We start from the raw sequence: 15,856 nt of genomic DNA, 5'->3' as shown, positions 1-15,856 counted from the left end.
TTAGGAACGGCTCTTTGCCCAGTTGGTTTGATCCGAGAAAGAGCCAGAGGGGCTGATCCCAATAAATAGGGCTGCACACCGTGAGTCCTTCGGCTAGGGCCGTCCTGAGCCAATGTACCACCTAAGGAATGAAAGCAAAGTTTCCTTGCCACAGGAAAGCACACCGAGGCCTGGTGTTTTCTCTATGAAATTGACGTGAGCTTGAGGGTGAGGCCTATACTAGATTGTGGAAAAGCTCGGGGTTACGGCTGTCTTTCTCCGTGTCTCAGACCCATACCAGGGGCTCAGTCGTGGGGGATGCTGAGTGGGAAAGGCTGCCTCTCTGCCGGACTCAGAAGGCTTCTTCCCTTTAGGGCAAGTCCGTTTGTGTCTTACCTCGTGGAGGAGGAAAGAGGGCGCCTCGAGATATTCTAACATGAAATACCTAACGACAGAGGATCTGGAGGAGCTGCTTTCTCGGTGGAAGGAGCCAAAACGCCTGCATTCCTAAGGTCTCTTTGAGAACTGCCAGACACTCTGCTGTCATAGGCCTAAGAATTGGAAATTGTGGCGGCATGGCAACACATGGAATCCTAGGCTGCGGTGGAAGTGCGACTCTCAAACTGGATGGCAGAAGCTTCCAAGCAGAGTTGTTCTTCCATTTACCGAAGAGAACCCAAGTGTCTGACGCTGGTAGCGTTGTTGCTGCAGCGAACTGGCATCCCCGTGGGCCTGTCGGCTAATTTCCTGTTTCTGAGCCTCTAAGGAAACTCTTCCAGAGAGCCTTTGGGACCCGCTTAGAGAGAACAGCTGCGAAGTTGAGGCACAGAACATGAACCTAGATACCAGCCCTGGGTGCCAATCATCCATCTTTCTCTGGAGCTTACGTAGCCCACGGAAGGAATCAAGCAGGGAGTTTGCCTTATACACCCGGCACATGAAGCTGGGATGAGATGGAGGGCCACTCTACTGGCCCTCACACTACGTGGCCCGGAGAAGTTATCACGCAGCAGAATTCAACAACCTTCCTCTAAACGTGTGTACCCAAAAGAAGCGCTGCGCAGTGGGTGTTCTCAGGCCAAGAGCAGACCTTGTTCGGGGCTGCACCTGCTCTGAGGTTCAAAGGTTCTCTGACTCTGCTCCTTTGGAAGCATTTCAGAGCCGACGCTACCCCTGGGCTGCCAAAGCAAAGAGGCATAGTGGCCTTTCACACTGAAGGCATGAGCTTCTTTCCCATTCAGAAAGTGTATGTTCCCCTCCCAGGCTGGAGGCCTGTAAGTTGACACCTTTTGCTCTGCCCCTGGAAAATGCAAGTGGGTGTACTCGATTTGGGCTGCCTGGTGAAACAACTTGCAGTCTCAAGCAGCATGAGTACCTTTCCTGAAGTGTGATCCCCAGCTAGGTAACCTCGGCCTTCGGAGGCTAGATGGGAGCAAACATGGTAAACTTGTGGGGAAAGTCTTTGACCACTGACCCATATGCTTGTGCTTGTGCGAGGGTTAGGCAGGAACTTTCCAGCACAGGGTTTTTCCCTTACCATAAGCCGTCCCTTTGGGCTGCAGCAGGCGGGGGTTCTGTATCACAGTCTGGGAAGCAGGGCCTCAGGTGAGCCTGCCAACTGACTGCCTGCCCTCCTTCCTAGGCAGCTGAGAAAATATGGCAAGGCTGATGGAACCCACCTACAACGAAATGTTTCTCTGCAGAATAGGAGATTTGGCTACCAAGACTCCGCGTCTCCTCTCCCTCAGAGTGCTGTTCTGGTGTAGACTAGGGAAGGCTCCCAGGGACCCCAGCTTAGGAACGGCTCTTTGCCCACTTGGTTTCATCCGAGAAAGAGCCAGAGGGGCTGATCTCAACAAATAGGGTTGCACACCGTGAGTCCTTCGGGTAGGGCCGTCCTGAGCCAATGTGCCACCTAAGGAATGAAAGCAAAGTTTCCTTGCCACAGGAAAGCACACCGAGGCCTGGTGTTTTCTCTATGAAATTGACGTGAGCTTCAGGGTGAGGCCTATACTACATTGTGGAAAAGCTCGGGGTTACGGCTGTCTTCCTCCGTGTCTCGGACCCTTGCCATGGGCTCAGTCGTCGGGGAATGCTGAGTGGGAGAGGCTGCCTCTCTGCGGGACTCAGAAGGCTTCTTCCCTTTAGGGCAAGTCCGTTTGTGTCTTACCTCGTGGAGGAGGAAAGAGGGCGCCTAGAGATATTCTAACATGAAATACCTAACGACAGAGGATCTGGAGGAGCTGCTTTCTCGGTGGAAGGAGCCAAAACGCCTGCATCCCTAAGGTCTCTTTGAGGACTGCCAGATACTCTGCCGTCATAGGCCTAAGAATGGGAAATTGTGGCGGCATGGCAACACTTGGAATCCTAGGCTGCGGTGGAAGTGCGACTCTCAAACTGGATGGCAGAAGCTTCCAAGCAGAGTTGTTCTTCCATTTACCAAAGAGAACCCAAGGGTCTGACGCTGGTAGCGTTGTTGCTGCCGAGAACTGGCATCCCCGTGGGCCTGTCGGCTAATTTCCTGTTTCTGGCCCTCTAAGGAAACTCTTCCAGAAAGCCTTTGGGACCCGCTTAGAGAGAACAGCTGCGAAGTTGAGGCACAGAGCAGTGACCTAGATACCAGCTCTGGGTCCCAATCACCCACCTCTCTCTGGAGGTTACGTAGCCCACGGAGGGATTGAGGCAGGGAGTTTGACTTATACACCCGGCACATGAAGCCGGGATGAGATGGAGGGCCACTCTACTGGCCCTCACGCTACGTGGCCCGGAGAAGTTATCACGCAGCAGAATTCAACAACCTTCCTCTACACGTGTGTACCCAAACGAAGCGCTGGGCAGTGGGTGTTCTCAGGCCAAGAGCAGACCTTGTTCGGGGCTGCACCTGCTCTGTGGTTCAAAGGTTCTCTGACTCTGCTCCTTTGGAAGCATTTCAGAGCCGACGCTATCCCTGGGCTGCCAAAGCAAAGAGGCATAGTGGCCTTTCACACTGAAGGCATGGGCTTCTTTCCCATTCAGAAAGTGTATGTTGCCCCTCCCAGGCTCGGCCCCTGGAAAATGCAAGTGGGTGGACTCGATTTGGGCTGCCTGGTGAAACAACTTGCAGTCACAAGCAGCATGAGTACCTTTCCTGAAGTGTGATCCCCAGCTAGGTAACCTCGGCCTTCGGAGGCTAGATGGGAGCAAACATGGTAAACTTGTGGGGAAAGTCTTTGACCACTGACCCATATGCTTGTGCTTGTGCGAGGGTTAGGCAGGAACTTTCCAACACAGGGTTTTTCCCTTACCATAAGCCGTCCCTTTGGGCTGCAGCAGGCGGGGGTTCTGTATCACAGTCGGGGAAGCAGGGCCTCAGGTCAGCCTGCCAACTGACTGCCTGCCCTCCATCCTAGCCAGCTGAGAAAATACGGCAAGGCTGATGGAACCCGCCTACAACGAAATGCTTCTCTTCAGAATAGGAGATTTTGGTACCAAACCTCCGCGTCTCCTCTCCCTTAGAGTGCTGTTCTGGTGTAGACTAGGGAAAGCGCCCAGGGACCCCAGCTTAGGAACGGCTCTTTGCCCACTTGGTTTCATCCGAGAAAGAGCCAGAGGGGCTGATCTCAACAAATAGGGCTGCACACCGTGAGTCCTTCGGGTAGGGCCGTCCTGAGCCAATGTGCCACCTAAGGAATGAAAGCAAAGTTTCCTTGCCACAGGAAAGCACACCGAGGCCTGGTGTTTTCTCTATGAAATTGACGTGAGCTTGAGGGTGAGGCCTATAGTAGATTGTGGAAAAGCTCGGGGTTACGGCTGTCTTTCTCCGTGTCTCGGACCCATACCAGGGGCTCAGTCGTGTGGGGACACTGAGTGGGAGAGGCTGCCTTTCTGCCGGACTCAGAAGGCTTCTTCCATTTAGGGCAAGTCCGTTTGTGTCTAACCTCGTGGAGGAGGAAAGAGGGCGCCTAGAGATATTCTAACATGAAATACCTAACGACAGAGGATCTGGAGGAGCTGCTTTCTCGGTGGAAGGAGCCAAAACGCCTGCATTCCTAAGGTCTGTTTGAGAACTGCCAGACACTCTGCCGTCATAGGCCTAAGAATTGGAAATTGTGGCGGCATGGCAACACTTGGAATCCTAGGCTGCGGTGGAAGTGTGACTCTCAAACTGGATGGCAGAAGCTTCCAAGCAGAGTTGTTCTTCCATTTACCGAAGAGAACCCAAGTGTCTGACGCTTGTAGGGTTGTTGCTGCAGAGAACTGGCATCCCCGTGGGCCTGTCGGCTAATTTCCTGTTTCTGAGCCTCTAAGGAAACTCTTCCAGAGAGCCTTTGTGACCCGCTTAGAGAGAACAGCTGCGAAGTTGAGGCACAGAACATGAACCTAGATACCAGCCCTGGGTCCCAATCATCCATCTTTCTCTGGAGCTTACGAGGCCCACGGAGGGAATCAAGCAGGGAGTTTGCCTTATACACCCGGCACATGAAGCTGGGATGAGATGGAGGGCCACTCTACTGGCCCTCACACTACGTGGCCCGGAGAAGTTATCACGCAGCAGAATTCAACAAGCTTCCTCTACACGTGTGTACCCAAAAGAAGTGCTGCGCAGTGGGTGTTCTCAGGCCAAGAGCAGACCTTGTTCGGGGCTGCACCTGCTCTGTGGTTCAAAGGTTCTCTGACTCTGCTCCTTTGGAAGCATTTCAGAGCCGACGCTACCCCTGGGCTGCCAAAGCAAAGAGGCATAGTGGCCTTTCACACTGAAGGCATGGGCTTCTTTCCCTTTCAGAAAATGTATGTCGCCCCTCCCAGGCTGGAGGCGTGTAAGTTTACACCTTTTGCTCTGCCCCTGGAAAATGCAAGTGGGGGTATTCGATTTGGGCTGCCTGGTGAAACAACTTGCAGTCACAAGCAGCATGAGTACCTTTCCTGAAGTGTGATCCCCAGCTAGGTAACCTCGGCCTTCGGAGGCTAGATGGGAGCAAACATGGTAAACTTGTGGGGAAAGTCTTTGACCACTGACCCATATGCTTGTGCTTGTGCGAGGGTTAGGCAGAAACTTTCCAACACAGGGTTTTTCCCTTACCATAAGCCGTCCCTTTGGGCTGCAGCAGGCGGGGGTTCTGTATCACAGTCGGGGAAGCAGGGCCTCAGGTCAGCCTGCCAACTGACTGCCTGCCCTCCATCCTAGCCAGCTGAGAAAATACGGCAAGGCTGATGGAACCCGCCTACAACGAAATGCTTCTCTTCAGAATAGGAGATTTTGGTACCAAACCTCCGCGTCTCCTCTCCCTTAGAGTGCTGTTCTGGTGTAGACTAGGGAAAGCTCCCAGGGACCCCAGCTTAGGAACGGCTCTTTGCCCACTTGGTTTCATCCGAGAAAGAGCCAGAGGCGCTGATCTCAATAAATAGGGCTGCACACCGTGAGTCCTTCGGCTAAGGCCGTCCTGAGCCAATGTGCCACCTAAGGAATGAAAGCAAAGTATCCTTGCCACAGGAAAGCACACCGATGCCTGGTGTTTTCTCTATGAAATTGACGTGAGCTTGAGGGTGAGGCCTATACTACATTGTGGAAAAGCTCGGGGTTACGGCTATCTCCCTGTCTCGGACACATACCAGGGGCTCAGTCGTGGGGTGACGCTGAGTGGGAGAGGCTGCCTCTCTGCCGGACTCAGAAGGCTTCTTCCCTTTAGGGCAAGTCCGTTTGTGTCTTACCTCGTGGAGGAGGAAAGAGGGCGCCTAGAGATATTCTAACATGAAATACCTAACGACAGAGGATCTGGAGGAGCTGCTTTCTCGGTGAAAGGAGCCAAAACGCCTGCATTCCTAAGGTCTCTTTGAGAACTGCCAGACACTCTGCCGTCATAGGCCTAAGAATTGGAAATTGTGGCGGCATGGCAACACTTGGAATCCTAGGCTGCGGTGGAAGTGCGACTCTCAAACTGGATGGCAGAAGCTTCCAAGCAGAGTTGTTCTTCCATTTACCAAAGAGATCCCAAGTGCCTGACGCTGGTAGCGTTGTTGCTGCAGAGAACTGGCATCCCCGTGGGCCTGTCGGCTAATTTCCTGTTTCTGAGCCTCTAAGGAAACTCTTCCAGAGAGCCTTTGGGACCCGCTTAGAGAGAACAGCTGCGAAGTTGAGGCACAGAACATTAACCTAGATACCAGCCTGGGTCCCAATCATCCATCTTTCTCTGGAGTTTACGTAGCCCACGGAGGGATTCAAGCAGGGAGTTTGCCTTATACACCCGGCACATGAAGCTGGGATGAGATGGAGGGCCACTCTACTGGCCCTCACCCTACGTGCCCGGAGAAGTTATCACGCAGCAGAATTCAACAACCTTCCTCTACACGTGTGTACCCAAAAGAAGCGCTGCGCAGTGGGTGTTCTCAGGCCAAGAGCAGACCTTTTTCGGGGCTGCACCTGTTCTGAGGGTCAAAGGTTCTCTGACTCTGCTCCTTTGGAAGCATTTCAGAGCCGACGCTACCCCTGGGCTGCCATAGCAAAGAGGCATAGTGGCCTTTCACACTGAAAACATGAGCTTCTTTCCCATTCAGAAAGTGTATGTTCCCCTCCCAGGCTGGAGGCCTGTAAGTTGACACCTTTTGCTCTGCCCCTGGAAAATGCAAGTGGGTGTATTCGATTTGGGCTGCCTGGTGAAACAACTTGCAGTCACAAGCAGCATGAGTACCTTTCCTGAAGTGTGATCCCCAGCTAGGTAACCTCGGCCTTCGGAGGCTAGATGGGAGCAAACATGGTAAACTTGTGGGGAAAGTCTTTGACCACTGACCCATATGCTTGTGCTTGTGCGAGGGTTAGGCAGAAACTTTCCAACACAGGGTTTTTCCCTTACCATAAGCCGTCCCTTTGGGCTGCAGCAGGCGGGGGTTCTGTATCACAGTCGGGGAAGCAGGGCCTCAGGTCAGCCTGCCAACAGACTGCCTGCCCTCCATCCTAGCCAGCTGAGAAAATACGGCAAGGCTGATGGAACCCGCCTACAAAGAAATGCTTCTCTTCAGAATAGGAGATTTTGGTACCAAACCTCCGCGTCTCCTCTCCCTTAGAGTGCTGTTCTGGTGTAGACTAGGGAAAGCTCCCACGGACCCCAGCTTAGGAACGGCTCTTTGCCCACTTGGTTTCATCCGAGAAAGAGCCAGAGGCGCTGATCTCAATAAATAGGGCTGCACACCGTGAGTCCTTCGGCTAGGGCTGTCCTGAGCCAATGTGCCACCTAAGGAATGAAAGCAAAGTATCCTTGCCACAGGAAAGCACACCGATGCCTGTTGTTTTCTCTATGAAATTGACGTGAGCTTTCGGGTGAGGCCTATACTAGATTGTGGAAAAGCTCGGGGTTACGGCTGTCTTTCTCCGTGTCTCGGACCCATACCTGGGGCTCAGTCGTGGGGGGATGCTGAGGGGGAGAGGCTGCCTCTCTGCCGGACTCAGAAGACTTCTTCCCTTTAGGGCAAGTCCGTTTGTGTCTTACCTCGTGGAGGAGGAAATAGGGCGCCTAGAGATATTCTAACATGAAATACCTAACGACAGAGGATCTGGAGGAGCTGCTTTCTCGGTGGAAGGAGCCAAAACGCCTCATAAGGTCTCTTTGAGAACTGCCAGACACTCTGCCGTCATAGGCCTAAGAATTGGAAATTGTGGCGGCATGGCAACACTTGGAATCCTAGGCTGCGGTGGAAGTGCGACTCTCAAACTGGATGGCAGAAGCTTCCAAGCAGAGTTGTTCTTCCATTTACCAAAGAGATCCCAAGTGCCTGACGCTGGTAGCGTTGTTGCTGCAGAGAACTGGCATCCCCGTGGGCCTGTCGGCTAATTTCCTGTTTCTGAGCCTCTAAGGAAACTCTTCCAGAGAGCCTTTGGGACCCGCTTAGAGAGAACAGCTGCGAAGTTGAGGCACAGAACATTAACCTAGATACCAGCCTGGGTCCCAATCATCCATCTTTCTCTGGAGCTTACGTAGCCCACGGAGGGATTAAAGAAGGGAGTTTGCCTTATACACCCGGCACATGAAGCTGGGATGAGATGGAGGGCCACTCTACTGGCCCTCACACTACGTGGACCGGAGACATTATCACGCAGCAGAATTCAACAACCTTCCTCTACACGTGTGTACCCAAAAGAAGCGCTGGGCAGTGGGTGTTCTCAGGCCAAGAGCAGACCTTGTTAGCGGCTGCACCTGCTCTGAGGTTCAAAGGTTCTCTGACTCTGCTCCTTTGGAAGCATTTCAGAGCCGACGCTACCCCTGGGCTGCCAAAGCAAAGAGGCATAGTGGCCTTTCACACTGAAGGCATGAGCTTCTTTCCCATTCAGAAAGTGTATGTTCCCCTCCCAGGCTGGAGGCTTGTAAGTTGACACCTTTTGCTCTGCCCCTGGAAAATGCAAGTGGGTGTATTCGATTTGGGCTGCCTGGTGAAACAACTTGCAGTCACAAGCAGCATGAGTACCTTTCCTGAAGTGTGATCCCCAGCTAGGTAACCTCGGCCTTCGGAGGCTAGATGGGAGCAAACATGGTAAACTTGTGGGGAAAGTCTTTGACCACTGACCCATATGCTTGTGCTTGTGCGAGTGTTAGGCAGAAACTTTCCAACACAGGGTTTTTCCCTTACCATAAGCCGTCCCTTTGGGCTGCAGCAGGCGGGGGTTCTGTATCACAGTCGGGGAAGCAGGGCCTCAGGTCAGCCTGCCAACTGACTGCCTGCCCTCCATCCTAGCCAGCTGAGAAAATACGGCAAGGCTGATGTAACCCGCCTACAACGAAATGCTTCTCTTCAGAATAGGAGATTTTGGTACCAAACCTCCGCGTCTCCTCTCCCTTAGAGTGCTGTTCTGGTGTAGACTAGGGAAAGCTCCCAGGGACCCCAGCTTAGGAACGGCTCTTTGCCCACTTGGTTTCATCCGAGAAAGAGCCAGAGGCGCTGATCTCAATAAATAGGGCTGCACACCGTGAGTCCTTCGGCTAAGGCCGTCCTGAGCCAATGTGCCACCTAAGGAATGAAAGCAAAGTATCCTTGCCACAGGAAAGCACACCGATGCCTGGTGTTTTCTCTATGAAATTGACGTGAGCTTGAGGGTGAGGCCTATACTACATTGTGGAAAAGCTCGGGGTTACGGCTATCTCCCTGTCTCGGACACATTCCAGGGGCTCAGTCGTGGGGTGACGCTGAGTGGGAGAGGCTGCCTCTCTGCCGGACTCAGAAGGCTTCTTCCCTTTAGGGCAAGTCCGTTTGTGTCTTACCTCGTGGAGGAGGAAAGAGGGCGCCTAGAGATATTCTAACATGAAATACCTAACGACAGAGGATCTGGAGGAGCTGCTTTCTCGGTGAAAGGAGCAAAAACGCCTGCATTCCTAAGGTCTCTTTGAGAACTGCCAGACACTCTGCCGTCATAGGCCTAAGAATTGGAAATTGTGGCGGCATGGCAACACTTGGAATCCTAGGCTGCGGTGGAAGTGCGACTCTCAAACTGGATGGCAGAAGCTTCCAAGCAGAGTTGTTCTTCCATTTACCAAAGAGATCCCAAGTGCCTGACGCTGGTAGCGTTGTTGCTGCAGAGAACTGGCATCCCCGTGGGCCTGTCGGCTAATTTCCTGTTTCTGAGCCTCTAAGGAAACTCTTCCAGAGAGCCTTTGGGACCCGCTTAGAGAGAACAGCTGCGAAGTTGAGGCACAGAACATTAACCTAGATACCAGCCTGGGTCCCAATCATCCATCTTTCTCTGGAGTTTACGTAGCCCACGGAGGGATTCAAGCAGGGAGTTTGCCTTATACACCCGGCACATGAAGCTGGGATGAGATGGAGGGCCACTCTACTGGCCCTCACACTACGTGCCCGGAGAAGTTATCACGCAGCAGAATTCAACAACCTTCCTCTACACGTGTGTACCCAAAAGAAGCGCTGGGCAGTGGGTGTTCTCAGGCCAAGAGCAGACCTTTTTCGGGGCTGCACCTGTTCTGAGGGTCAAAGGTTCTCTGACTCTGCTCCTTTGGAAGCATTTCAGAGCCGACGCTACCCCTGGGCTGCCATAGCAAAGAGGCATAGTGGCCTTTCACACTGAAAACATGAGCTTCTTTCCCATTCAGAAAGTGTATGTTCCCCTCCCAGGCTGGAGGCCTGTAAGTTGACACCTTTTGCTCTGCCCCTGGAAAATGCAAGTGGGTGTATTCGATTTGGGCTGCCTGGTGAAACAACTTGCAGTCACAAGCAGCATGAGTACCTTTCCTGAAGTGTGATCCCCAGCTAGGTAACCTCGGCCTTCGGAGGCTAGATGGGAGCAAACATGGTAAACTTGTGGGGAAAGTCTTTGACCACTGACCCATATGCTTGTGCTTGTGCGAGGGTTAGGCAGAAACTTTCCAACACAGGGTTTTTCCCTTACCATAAGCCGTCCCTTTGGGCTGCAGCAGGCGGGGGTTCTGTATCACAGTCGGGGAAGCAGGGCCTCAGGTCAGCCTGCCAACAGACTGCCTGCCCTCCATCCTAGCCAGCTGAGAAAATACGGCAAGGCTGATGGAACCCGCCTACAAAGAAATGCTTCTCTTCAGAATAGGAGATTTTGGTACCAAACCTCCGCGTCTCCTCTCCCTTAGAGTGCTGTTCTGGTGTAGACTAGGGAAAGCTCCCAGGGACCCCAGCTTAGGAACGGCTCTTTGCCCACTTGGTTTCATCCGAGAAAGAGCCAGAGGCGCTGATCTCAATAAATAGGGCTGCACACCGTGAGTCCTTCGGCTAGGGCCGTCCTGAGCCAATGTGCCACCTAAGGAATGAAAGCAAAGTATCCTTGCCACAGGAAAGCACACCGATGCCTGTTGTTTTCTCTATGAAATTGACGTGAGCTTTCGGGTGAGGCCTATACTAGATTGTGGAAAAGCTCGGGGTTACGGCTGTCTTTCTCCGTGTCTCGGACCCATACCAGGGGCTCAGTCGTGGGGGGATGCTGAGTGGGAGAGGCTGCCTCTCTGCCGGACTCAGAAGGCTTCTTCCCTTTAGGGCAAGTCCGTTTGTGTCTTACCTCGTGGAGGAGGAAAGAGGGCGCCTAGAGATATTCTAACTTGAAATACCTAACGACAGAGGATCTGGAGGAGCTGCTTTCTCGGTGAAAGGAGCCAAAACGCCTGCATTCCTAAGGTCTCTTTGAGAACTGCCAGACACTCTGCCGTCATAGGCCTAAGAATTGGAAATTGTGGCGGCATGGCAACACTTGGAATCCTAGGCTGCGGTGGAAGTGCGACTCTCAAACTGGATGGCAGAAGCTTCCAAGCAGAGTTGTTCTTCCATTTACCGAAGAGAACCCAAGTGCCTGACGCTGGTAGCGTTGTTGCTGCAGCGAACTGGCATCCCCGTGGGCCTGTCGGCTAATTTCCTGTTTCTGAGCCTCTAAGGAAACTCTTCCAGAGAGCCTTTGTGACCCGCTTAGAGAGAACAGCTGCGAAGTTGAGGCACAGAACATGAACCTAGATACCAGCCCTGGGTCCCAATCATCCATCTTTCTCTGGAGCTTACGTAGCCCACGGAAGGAATCAAGCAGGGAGTTTGCCTTATAGACCCGGCACATGAAGCTGGGATGAGATGGAGGGCCACTCTACTGGCCCTCACACTACGTGGCCCGGAGAAGTTATCACGCAGCAGAATTCAACAACCTTCCTCTACACGTGGGTACCCAAAAGAAGCGCTGCGCAGTGGGTGTTCTCAGGCCAAGAGCAGACCTTGTTCGGGGCTGCACCTGCTCTGAGGTTCAAAGGTTCTCTGACTCTGCTCCTTTGGAAGCATTTCAGAGCCGACGCTACCCCTGGGCTGCCAAAGCAAAGAGGCATAGTGGCCTTTCACACTGAAAACATGAGCTTCTTTCCCATTCAGAAAGTGCATGTTCCCCTCCCAGGCTGGAGGCCTGTAAGTTGACACCTTTTGCTCTGCCCCTGGAAAATGCAAGTGGGTGTATTCGATTTGGGCTGCCTGGTGAAACAACTGGCAGTCACAAGCAGCATGAGTACCTTTCCTGAAGTGTGATCCCCAGCTAGGTAACCTCGGCCTTCGGAGGCTAGATGGGAGCAAACATGGTAAACTTGTGGGGAAAGTCTTTGACCACTGACCCATATGCTTGTGCTTGTGCGAGGGTTAGGCAGAAACTTTCCAACACAGGGTTTTTCCCTTACCATAAGCCGTCCCTTTGGGCTGCAGCAGGCGGGGGTTCTGTATCACAGTCGGGGAAGCAGGGCCTCAGGTGAGTCTGCCAACTGACTGCCTGCCCTCCATCCTAGCCAGCTGAGAAAATACGGCAAGGCTGATGGAACCCGCCTACAACGAAATGCTTCTCTTCAGAATAGGAGATTTTGGTACCAAACCTCCGCGTCTCCTCTCCCTTAGAGTGCTCTTCTGGTGTAGACTAGGGAAAGCTCCCAGGGACCCCAGCTTAGGAACGGCTCTTTGCCCACTTGGTTTCATCCGAGAAAGAGCCAGAGGCGCTGATCTCAATAAATAGGGCTGCACACCGTGAGTCCTTCGGCTAGGGCCGTCCTGAGCCAATGTGCCACCTAAGGAATGAGAGCAAAGTTTCCTTGCCACAGGAAAGCACACCGAGGCCTGGTGTTTTCTCTATGAAATTGACGTGAGCTTGAGGGTGAGGCCTATACTAGATTGTGGAAAAGCTCGGGGTTACGGCTGTCTTTCTCCGTGTCTCAGACCCATACCAGGGGCTCAGTCGTGGGGGATGCTGAGTGGGAAAGGCTGCCTCTCTGCCGGACTCAGAAGGCTTCTTCCCTTTAGGGCAAGTCCGTTTGTGTCTTACCTCGTGGAGGAGGAAAGAGGGCGCCTAGAGATATTCTAACATGAAATACCTAACGACAGAGGATCTGGAGGAGCTGCTTTCTCGGTGGAAGGAGCCAAAACGCCTGCATTCCTAAGGTCTCTTTGAGAACTGCCAGACACTCTGCGTCATAGGCATAAGAATTGGAAATTGTGGCGACATGGCAACACTTGGAATCCTAGGCTGCGGTGGAAATGTGACTCTCAAACTGGATGGCAGAAGCTTCCAAGCAGAGTTGTTCTTCCATTTACCGAAGAGAACCCAAGTGTCTGACGCTGGTAGCGTTGTTGCTGCAGCGAACTGGAATCCCCGTGGGCCTGTAGGCTACTTTCCTGTTTCTGAGCCTCTAAGGAAACTCTTCCAGAAAGCCTTTGGGACCCGCTTAGAGAGAACAGCTGCGAAGTTGAGGCACAGAACATTAACCTAGATACCAGCCCTGGGTCCCAATCATCCATCTTTCTCTGGAGGTTACGTAGCCCACGGAGGGATTCAAGAAGGGAGTTTGCCTTATACACCCGGCACATGAAGCTGGGATGAGATGGAGGGCCACTCTACTGGCCCTCACACTACGTGGCCCGGAGAAGTTATCACGCAGCAGAATTCAACAACCTTCCTCTACACGTGGGTACCCAAAAGAAGCGCTGGGCAGTGGGTGTTCTCAGGCCAAGAGCAGACCTTGTTCGCGGCTGCACCTGCTCTGAGGTTCAAAGGTTCTCTGACTCTGCTCCTTTGGAAGCATTTCAGAGCCGACGCTACCCCTGGGCTGCCAAAGCAAAGAGGCATAGTGGCCTTTCACACTGAAGGCATGAGCTTCTTTCCCATTCAGAAAGTGTATGTTCCCCTCCCAGGCTGGAGGCCTGTAAGTTGACACCTTTTGCTCTGCCCCTGGAAAATGCAAGTGGGTGTACTCGATTTGGGCTGCCTGGTGAAACAACTTGCAGTCACAAGCAGCATGAGTACCTTTCCTGAAGTGTGATCCCCAGCTAGGTAACCTCGGCCTTCGGAGGCTAGATGGGAGCAAACATGGTAAACTTGTGGGGAAAGTCTTTGACCACTGACCCATATGCTTGTGCTTGTGCGAGGGTTAGGCAGAAACTTTCCAACACAGGGTTTTACCCTTACCATAAGCCGTCCCTTTGGGCTGCAGCAGGCGGGGGTTCTGTATCACAGTCGGGGAAGCAGGGCCTCAGGTCAGCCTGCCAACTGACTGCCTGCCCTCCATCCTAGCCAGCTGAGAAAATACGGCAAGGCTGATGGAACCCGCCTACAACGAAATGTTTCTCTTCAGAATAGGAGATTTTGCTACCAAACCTCCGCGTCTCCTCTCCCTCAGAGTGCTGTTCTGGTGTAGACTAGGGAAAGCTCCCAGGGACCACAGCTTAGGAACGGCTCTTTGCCCACTTGGTTTGATCCGAGAAAGAGCCAGAGGGGCTGATCCCAATAAATAGGGCTGCACACCGTGAGTCCTTCGGCTAGGGCCGTCCTGAGCCAATGTACCACCTAAGGAATGAAAGCAAAGTTTCCTTGCCACAGGAAAGCACACCGAGGCCTGGTGTTTTCTCTATGAAATTGACGTGAGCTTGAGGGTGAGGCCTATACTAGATTGTGGAAAAGCTCGGGGTTACGGCTGTCTTTCTCCGTGTCTCAGACCCATACCAGGGGCTCAGTCGTGGGGGATGCTGAGTGGGAAAGGCTGCCTCTCTGCCGGACTCAGAAGGCTTCTTCCCTTTAGGGCAAGTCCGTTTGTGTCTTACCTCGTGGAGGAGGAAAGAGGGCGCCTCGAGATATTCTAACATGAAATACCTAACGACAGAGGATCTGGAGGAGCTGCTTTCTCGGTGGAAGGAGCCAAAACGCCTGCATTCCTAAGGTCTCTTTGAGAACTGCCAGACACTCTGCCGTCATAGGCCTAAGAAATGGAAATTGTGGCGGCATGGCAACACTTGGAATCCTAGGCTGCGGTGGAAATGTGACTCTCAAACTGGATGGCAGAAGCTTCCAAGCAGAGTTGTTCTTCCATTTACCGAAGAGAACCCAAGTGTCTGACGCTGGTAGCGTTGTTGCTGCAGCGAACTGGCATCCCCGTGGGCCTGTCGGCTAATTTCCTGTTTCTGAGCCTCTAAGGAAACTCTTCCAGAGAGCCTTTGGGACCCGCTTAGAGAGAACAGCTGCGAAGTTGAGGCACAGAACATGAACCTAGATACCAGCCCTGGGTGCCAATCATCCATCTTTCTCTGGAGCTTACGTAGCCCACGGAAGGAATCAAGCAGGGAGTTTGCCTTATACACCCGGCACATGAAGCTGGGATGAGATGGAGGGCCACTCTACTGGCCCTCACACTACGTGGCCCGGAGAAGTTATCACGCAGCAGAATTCAACAACCTTCCTCTAAACGTGTGTACCCAAAAGAAGCGCTGCGCAGTGGGTGTTCTCAGGCCAAGAGCAGACCTTGTTCGGGGCTGCACCTGCTCTGAGGTTCAAAGGTTCTCTGACTCTGCTCCTTTGGAAGCATTTCAGAGCCGACGCTACCCCTGGGCTGCCAAAGCAAAGAGGCATAGTGGCCTTTCACACTGAAGGCATGAGCTTCTTTCCCATTCAGAAAGTGTATGTTCCCCTCCCAGGCTGGAGGCCTGTAAGTTGACACCTTTTGCTCTGCCCCTGGAAAATGCAAGTGGGTGTACTCGATTTGGGCTGCCTGGTGAAACAACTTGCAGTCACATGCAGCATGAGTACCTTTCCTGAAGTGTGATCTCCAGCTAGGTAATCTCGGCCTTCGGAGGCTAGATGGGAGCAAACATGGTAAACTTGTGGGGAAAGTCTTTGACCACTGACCCATATGCTTGTGCTTGTGCGAGGGTTAGGCAGGAACTTTCCAACACAGGGTTTTTCCCTTACCATAAGCCGTCCCTTTGGGCTGCAGCAGGCGGGGGTTCTGAATCACAGTAGGGGAAGCTGGGCCTCAGGTGAGCCTGCCAACTGACTGCCTGCCCTCCATCCTAGCCAGCTGAGAAAATACGGCAAGGCTGATGGAACCCGCCTACAACGAAATGTTTCTCTTCAGAATAGGAGATATTGCTACCAAACCTCCGC

This window comes from Eschrichtius robustus, chromosome 19 (genome assembly GCF_028021215.1).
Source record: "Eschrichtius robustus isolate mEscRob2 chromosome 19, mEscRob2.pri, whole genome shotgun sequence".
Taxonomy (NCBI): Eukaryota; Metazoa; Chordata; class Mammalia; order Artiodactyla; family Eschrichtiidae; genus Eschrichtius; species Eschrichtius robustus.
This window is presented reverse-complemented; position numbering follows the sequence as displayed.